We start from the raw sequence: 9,136 nt of genomic DNA, 5'->3' as shown, positions 1-9,136 counted from the left end.
CATCTCATACCCACCAATACATCCAGGCTGCCATCTATCACAGCAGCTCCAAACTGTGCCCCCATGTCCTATTCAGTCCACAGACATATTTGGTTCAACTAAACTATTTTGTAAATGTGACTGTGTTGTCCATATTAAAAGTAAGAAATGCCTTTTGATCAAACAGGACATCTGGCAGTATTTTACATCCTGTGTCATGAAGTAAGTCAAGGTGAGAAGGAAGATCCATTAGTTGATGAGAAACGGTACAGGGAACAGAATTTTTTATCCAGAGATAGGCAGGGGATGGGTGCTGAGACTGCACTATGGTTCAGCACCAGGGATAGTGGACAGCAGTACAAGGGACGTGAGCTAGCAGAGGAAGAGGCTTTCAGCTCTGGATTACACCCTCGTTATAAAGGAGTACGAAGTTGACTAGTATCTTTATTATCTCACACAGAATCAGGTCCCACTTGCTGATCTCCTCCTTGGAATGTTGTCCACACTGCAGACCATCAACTATACAGACACTCATGTTGATTATTCAGCTACCGCCTGGAATTTCTTTACCCACCCTGGACTCCAAGGACCTCCTACTTCTCTGGGTATGGAAGCTATTTCCCTGTAACTCCACACCAGAAGCCATGTGCTGATTCCCTGTAATCTTTTCACAATAAACTTAATTTTTGCAGCTCTGAACAGTGGGCTGTCCTGCCTCTATAGTGCCATGTGGGGCAGGGGCAAAGATAGCTAGAGATGGCAGTGGGTCTGATCATGATGACAAAAGTTTGCAGAGTGGGGGAGGATTCCTAGGTTAATTTAGCCTTTATCTAAGAAATACCTCAACACTCTGGCCGGGAGTTTCCCAAAAACTAAGGAACAAGTCATCCTGTCTTTTCTGAGGTGTTTTCTGACTGATTCTGTGACCTTGGGTAGCTTGGGCCACAATCTCCTCACTGTGAAGTGAGAGTTTTGGTCTCATCCAATAAGTCCCTCAGGCAACCTACAAAGCTGTGGTTTATGGAAGAAAACTTATCTCAGCCCTGATAATCCCATTTTTCTTTCCTCTATCACCAAATTTCTCAAGAAAGATACTGCTATCCATTGTTTCTACTTCCTCACCTTTAGTGTCCAGTGCTCAATTTTGAAGAATCTGGCTTATCCACCCAACTCAAAATAACTAACTTTAGGTCATCTATCACTTCCTTCATGGCCAACACCAGTGAGCCCTTTATTCAGTGTTCATGTCCCTCAAGTCATTAGCAATTAACTTTGCATGACCACTCCACTCTACTCCCTACCTGCTTCTCCCCCTCTTTTTCTTCCTTATCACTACCTTGATTCATGCCTGGCACTCTTCTGTGCACGCATACATTACATCACTTATTCTTTTAAATAAATTGTGTTGGTTATTAAGCTTTTTTCTCTTGGTTACAAATCTATCTTTCTCTGTTTTGAAGCGCTGGGTGTTGGTCTCTGAAAACCACCTACCTTCTTTACTGGCCTACTCCTTGTTAGGATCCTTTACTAGAGGGAAATTGCAAGACTGAAGGAGGAGAAAAGAAAACTTTTTTCTCCTATTTGCTTCCTATTCCCCTAAGCATCACCCAGCAATGGTTTTTTCACCAAATCAGGGAAAGTTGGTCTCAGTTTACAAGTTGTTGGGTTTTGTTTTTTTAATGCTCCAAAATTAGCTTTATTCCTCAGAATACTGCACCAGCCAACAGGAGCCCCCTTCTCATAAGTCTACTTCCCAGTTCCTGGAGTTTCTCCTCCAAGATCCTTAAAACTCATCCCAACCACCCTTTGTTACCACTAGACCCATTAGTTGGTTCATATCTCAGCATGCTTCACGGGACAAGAATAAAGGATAGAATAACTTACATACTCAAAATAATTACTTTTTAAAAAAAAAAACTATATCAGCAGACGTGGGGAATATGTGTAGCAATTGATGTGGAAAATGTTGGGGTTCAAGAGCGAACGGTCAAGAAAGAATTCTTGAGATGTCTTCAGTGCAAAAAGGTGGTTTTATTAAAACATGGGGACAGGACCTGTGGGCAGTAAAAGCTGCACTGGGGTTGTGAGGAGTGACTGACCATACACTTTCAAGTTGAGAGGAGTTAGGGATAGTGTTAAGGAATTTGGAAGCAAAGTTTCCAGGACCTTGAGGGACTAGCGGTTGTTAGGAAAAGTCATTTACTACTGTCTAGTAAAACCCTAGTCAGGAGATCCTTCAGATATATATTAGTGGGCCATATGCTTGGAGGATGATGGCTAACATATATCTTGGGGGATAGAGATAGAGGAAGTTTCCAAAGGGATTTTTATATGTTAAAGAAGATCTACTGGATCCTGGGAGTTAGGCTAATGTTAAGTTAAGGTTGACTTTTGCCTCTAGCAAAGTATTAACATCAAGGCAGCTAAGCTCCTTGTGGAAGGTCACTCTGCCTGTCCCAAATACTTGTCAATGGGCTGTAAGTTGTAAGGAAGTTTAATTCTTTTTCTTTTGCTTTTGTTCTCTGATGAGGGACTAGAAGGTTAGCTGAAGACAAAGCACAAGCTGACACCCTGCTACCTCCCCCACCCCCCCACTCTTGGGTGGGACATGTGTGACATTCTTCCAGGAATCTCCCAACTATTTAATGTTAATACCTTGCTAAAGGGGAAAACAACCTTAACTTGACAATGGTAAATCCTCCAGTATCTTATAGGTCCTCTTCGGCATATGAAAGTTCTTTTGAAATCTCCCTTTTCCTTACTTCCACTGATCCTGTCCCATGCTTTAATAAAACCATCATTCTGCACCAAAGACGTCTCAAGAATTCTTTCTTGGCCCCTCAGCTCCGGACCTCACCCCACCGAACCTCACCTATATTCTAAAACCACATCATTCTTCACATCAGCAATCGATTCTAAATCTGTTAGACAAAAGAAGATAGAATATAAACTGGGGTGCTCCTAATTAATTGGTGGGTACCTTTATCAAAGATTCTGGATTTGGGGGCGCCTGGGTGGCACAGCGGTTGGGCGTCTGCCTTCGGCTCAGGGCGTGGTCCCGGCGATCCGGGATCGATCCCCACATCAGGCTCTTCCGCTATGAGCCTGCTTCTTCCTCTCCCACTCCCCCTGCTTGTGTTCCCTCTCTTGCTGGCTGTCTCTATCTCTGTTGAATAAATAAATAAAATCTTAAAAAAAAAAAAGATTCTGGCTTTAATACTAGATAGCTCATTGTGTTGGTTACTGGAAAATAAACTCAAGAATGGCCTTCATTCAATGAGGTTGAGAACTTTCCAGGTTCAATGTAAGTAAGGAATCCAAAGGCTTGGGAGATTGGACTGTTGGAGTAGATTTATCTTTTTTTTTTTTAAAGATTTTATTTATTTATTTGACAGAGATAGAGACAGCCAGCGAGAGAGGGAACACAAGCAGGGGGAGCGGGAGAGGAAGAAGCAGGCTCATAGCGGAGGAACCTGATGTGGGGCTCGATCCCGTAACGCCGGGATCACGCCCTGAGCCGAAGGCAGGCGCTTAACCGCTGTGCCATCCAGGCGCCCCATGAGTAGATTTATCTTTTGCAAACACATGTGCCCCCACCATTACATCTCCTGAGAGGGCCCAAACAACAATCTCTTCACTAAAAAATTGAAAAATACATTACTTAGGAGAGCATCCACATCCTTGAAAAGTTCTTTTTTTTTTTTTTTTTGAAAAGTTGTTTTCTATTACCTAGGAAATGCTGCCATTGAAAGGGACTCCCTGATCTTAATGGGGGATGATGCGATATTCCAGGAACACAGCAAGTGGTGGAGCTAAACTGGTAGAAACAAGAGGGCGTGTTTATTGTAATGGATAACAACGATGAATGGGTAATCAGAATATTCGGCAATTATTAATTGATCACAGTTTCCCTAGAAAGGAAAGAGATGGTCCACCTACTAAATGTTAATTGATCAGGAGGATCTCCAGGTTTGGAATCCAGAAACTTGACTTGGGTGGCCAAAATGGAAAGTCAGAGCTTTTCATCCAATTTCCAGTTAAAAGCCAGTTCAGGATCAGGAATCCTTGATTGAAGGAGAGGCAAGGGACCCTGCAATATTGCCATAACATACACTCCAAGTCTTCCTTCAATTCTTTCCCAAATTGACCTTTTGACATTTATTACTGCCTCTGAATTTATGCTATTTTCCAGTAACCCAAAATAGTTTTATGGTCCACCAAAGTGGGCTTATGGTTGTCAAATGATAAATGGGAGTTCTGGCATGCGTTTGATTCAGAATGGGTCTGATAATTACATAGGCCCGTTCTGTGATTATTTCTCCAATTCTTTAATGTGTAATTGGAAGAGCCATAATTAGCAACTGGCAGAACCCCCATTTGGCTCTCTGATCCATGGAGGGAGAGCTTTTGGGAGAAGAAAGGCCAAGTGGAAACTACCAGAGCTTTCTCTCGTAACAGGATAATAAACCAAAGCAATACTATGGGGGGAAATTGGAGAGACAAAGGCCATCATTTTAATTTGAGGGACAAAAGGATGCTGATACTTGTATCAGTCAGGATTAATGCAGAGGAGAGAAAGAGAGGGACTATAAGGAATTGATTTACATGATTATGGGGGTTGGTTAAGCAAAATCAAAACCCACTGGTCAAGTCGTGAGGAAGGGAGAATCTAGCACTGAAGCTGTCCACAGGGACTATTTCTTCCTTCTCTCCTCCTCCTTCCTCTTCTCTCCCTGTCTCTCTCTCTTCCCCTCTCTCCCTCTCTCCCCTCAGCCTTGCTTGTAAGTCCTCCCAACTAATTGAATTAGTCCTACCTGGATTATCTGGGATAATCTCCCTTACATTAAGTCATCTCATTATGGACTTTAATTACATCTGAAAACTCCCTTCAGATCAACACCTAGGTTAGCATCTGATTAAATAATGGGATTGTAGCCAAGTTGACACATTAGAAAAAAACAAAAACAAAAAACCTCACAATACTTATCCCATCCCCATTTAACAAGACTGTTCACTGTCCTTAAAGTCAGCCCAGCCCCTGACACCTGGGATTCATTACTGCCCTTGAAAATGTTTTCCCCCCTATTTCAAGATGTAGGGACCGTCAGAATCAGCTTGCTTTTACGTGGCAGCGCTATCAGCACACCTTCACAGTATTCCCCGGCACGACTCTCTACCACAGCATAATCCATAAAAATCTTGATCATGCTGACATCACAGAACATCACATATGTCCAATACATTGTTAACATTAGGCTGATTAAACTCGATGAGCAGGAATTAACAAGCATTTAAAGGCATTAGGAAAATACACATGAGGATGAAGGTGAGATAAAATCTCATCAAAGCCCAGGTCCCCAGCACTTTAACGAAGTTTCTGCAAGTACCAAAAGGCACAAAGCTTCATGGGCTGTTTTAATTTTTAAGGTAATGCACACCACGATTAAAAGTGTTATTTTGATGCATCTACGGAGTAACTTTAAGGTACCAGTTCGAGTAGGAATCAGAGCAAGAATAGGCTCTCCAGCAAGCAGTGCCATTTTCTCTACCACTTTGTCCTTACGACCTAGAGGCAGAACCAATTGCACTTTCAGAGCATCTATGGCAAATGAGGATGTTTATAGATGCTCTGGCAAGCTCTAATAAGAGAAACACAGCACGGATCTCTAGGGCTTTGGAGAAAAGCCCTATGCTGGCCTGCAGATAACTTTTAATTTTTAAAACTAGCTCCTGTCTTGCTGCTGAGTCCTCGTAGAGATGAATATCTAAGCATGGACATCAAATAACCATGCAATCTGAGATGTCCTTCATGGACTACATACCATGTTTCTCAATATGATGCATTACACTGATTTTCAAATGCCAAACTAAACCTGATGTCTTGAGATAAACCCCCACTTAGTCATGATGTGTTATTCTTTTTATACACCTAAATCTGTATTGAAATCGCTAATATGTTGTTGAGGATTTTTGTCCCTATGTTCATGATAAATATTGGTCTGTAGTATTGATCCTAGTCTGGATTTGGTATTAGGGTAAGGCTGGCTCCATAGAAGGACTTGAGAAGTATTCTCTTCTCGATTTTCTGGAATTGCTTGGGTATAATGTGGTGCTTGGCGATGAAGCAATCTAGGCCTAGAAGTTTTCTGTGCGCTAAGGTTTTTATCTACAAAGTCAATATCTTTAATAGATACAGGGTTTTTCAGGTTATCCTTTTCCTCTTGAGAAGCTTTGGTAGTTTGTGTCTTTCAAGGAATTTGTTCCTTTTATCTAAGTTGTGGAATTAATTGGCATAAAGTCATTCATAATATTTCCTCATTATCCTTATAATACCTATAAAGTCTGTAATGCTGTCACCCCTCTCATTCCTGATACTGGTCATTTGTGTCTTCTCTCTCTCTTTCTGACTCTACCTGACGAGAGTTTTATCAATAGTATTAATCTTCTAAAACAACTGGCTTCTGACTTCATGGATTTTCTTTAATGTTTTTCCGTTTTTATTTCGTTAATTTTTATTCTAATCTTTATTACTTCCTTGCTTTGTTTTTATTTTTTTAAAAGATTTATATTTATTGGAGAGAGAGAGAGAGACTGCATGCAGGAGCAGGGCAAGGGGCAGAGGGAGAGATAATCTCAAGCAGACTCAGTGCTGAGCACAGAGCCCACCAAGGGACTTGATCCCAGGACCCTGAGATCATGCCCTGAAACCCAGAGTCTGATGCTCAACCAACTGAGCCACCCAGGCACCCCTGCCTGCTTTGTTTTTAGTTGACTTCTCCTGTTCAAGCTTCTTACAACGAATGCTGAGGTCTGATGTGCACTTTAAGGAGAAGGACTCGAGCACATTTCCTCCTCCCCGCTGGCTGACATTTAACGCAGGCGTGGCTCTGAATAGCTAGTCATTGTGAATGGCCTGCCCCGGTCATTTTCTCCTGAGGACATCTCTGCTTGGTAGGACCCTGGGCTTGATGGGGCCCATTCCCGCCCCCTAGTGGTTCAGAGAGTTCATGGTTATGGTGAGACCTGCAGTCTTCACTGCCCCTGGTGGATCTACTCCAGCTCGTTGAAAATCTTTGACAGTTGCCATGCAAGTCCCCTGGAGTCTTTAGTGGCCTCTCTGGATTATGAGAGGAAATGCCACTGGATAAGACAGGCTCACAGAGCCCAGGATGAAGGGCAAGGGTTGTGGGCAAGTTTATCTAGAGACGAGACAGAGTCTACAGAGCCACACAGCCTGGGTTTGACTCCTGGCTCCAGGCTTACCAGCTGCGTGTCCTTGGGCAAGTGACTCCATCTCTCTGTGTCTCAGGCTTTGCATCTGAGAAGTTCGGCAGAAACAGCACAACCCTTCAGCGCTATTGCATTAATGAAATTAATCTACAACAAAAGCTTAGAGCAGAGCCTGGCACAGAGTTGAGGCTCAATACAAGTCCGCTGTTGCTCTTCCTGGCTCTCCTTGCAATGCCTGTGGGGGCTGTGGGATGGTGTTGGGGAGCAGAGTGGGATGTGGGAGGAGGAGGTAGATGGGGAATGAGTGACCGCTCCTCTGATCTCCCTTCTGTGGGTGTGGCTGCCTTGCTCCTGCCCCAGCCCCACCTGCCCCAGCTGATGACTTCAGGGATTTTATTCAACTTCTCTGTGCTTCTGCAAAGGGAGGCCAGTCAAAACAGCACCTCCCTCAAAGGGCTGCGTGCAGGGTTAAAAAATGATCGCAAGGAAAGCGTTTAGACTGCCCTCTGAGCACAGTTCTCAACGAATGTTGTCTAGCACCATCTTCCTACTTCAGTTACATGGTTCTCATGCACCACGTGCAGCAGACTCCCCCAGAAGCTTAGTCCCAGTTCCCACCTCCAGAGATAGACTAAATTGCTCAGGGGTGGCCCAGGAATCTGCATTTCTAGAAGCCCCACTTGTCCTCCCGAAAGCACTGCAAGGTACCCAGAAACTCCAGCTTTCCACTTTCCCTTCCCTGCTTCAGGCCACACCAGAACCCAGAACCTCATCATCCTTTGTCAAACCCGATATTCCATTCAGAGGGCACCCCCTCCCCTCCTACCCCTCACCCCCTTTTCAAGAAGTTTGTCTTTGGGTTAAAGTTCCAGTCTTTAGACTTCTATGATTGTTAAAAACATATATTTCTGGGGCGCCTGGGTGGCTCAGTCGTTAAGCGTCTGCCTTCGGCTCAGGGCGTGATCCCAGCATTCTGGGATCGAGTCCCACATCGGGCTGCTCCGCTAGGAGTCTGCTTCTTCCTCTCCCACTCCCCCTGTTTGTGTTCCCTCTCTCACTGGCTGTCTCTGTCAAATAAATAAATAAAATCTTTAAAAAAAAAACCATATATTTCTTTTTTTTAAGATTTTATTTATTTATTTGACAGAGAGGCAGCGAGAGAGGGAACACAAGCAGGGGGAGTGGGAGAGGGAGAAGGAGAAGCAGGCTTCCCGCTGAGCAGGGAGCCCGATGCGGGACTCGATCCCAGAACACTGGGATCATGACCTGAGCCGAAGGCAGATGCTTAACGACTGAGCCACCCAGGCACCCCTAAAAACATATATTTCTATGAAAAAATGGAATAAATGAATGCCTGTGTGAATAATGAGTCCCATTCCATATAAGAATGATTCTCGATGAACTAAAGCAGCCCACCCCACTGAATCAGGTGCAGGAATCTTCCACCACTCTGCTTCTACCCATTCTGCTGCCCCCTGGAGTTTTAGGACCTCTGCCTTTGGCTGGGGACCTGGAGCTGCCTGAGAGCCCAAGGAGCTGCAGGGGGGTGGGTGTGGGGGAGTTTGCAGGGTTGGCGGAGGGGGGCACCTCTGCCCGACTATAGGAGGGTGCTCATGAACAAAAGCCTGCTTGGCCCTTGGTTCAGCCAGGGGAAACTCCTGCCTCCTTGTCACGCTGGACACCCCCTCCCTGGAGCCATGAACAGGAGCCTGGGCACCAACTTCTGACCCAGTAGATGCAGCCACACCCATTTCCTTTGTTCCTCCAATCTACTGAGACCTTGCCCACCTCAGGGACTTTGCCCCTGCCCTTCTGTCTGCCAGACACACCCTCCCCCATCTACACTCAGTGCAGACTCCATCTCTTCCTGGACTCAGCTCAAATGTCACCTTCTTGAGAGACCTTCCCTACGCGTCACCCAAAGTGG

This window comes from Ursus arctos, unplaced genomic scaffold (genome assembly GCF_023065955.2).
Source record: "Ursus arctos isolate Adak ecotype North America unplaced genomic scaffold, UrsArc2.0 scaffold_16, whole genome shotgun sequence".
In the NCBI taxonomy this organism is placed as follows: domain Eukaryota; kingdom Metazoa; phylum Chordata; class Mammalia; order Carnivora; family Ursidae; genus Ursus; species Ursus arctos.
This window is presented reverse-complemented; position numbering follows the sequence as displayed.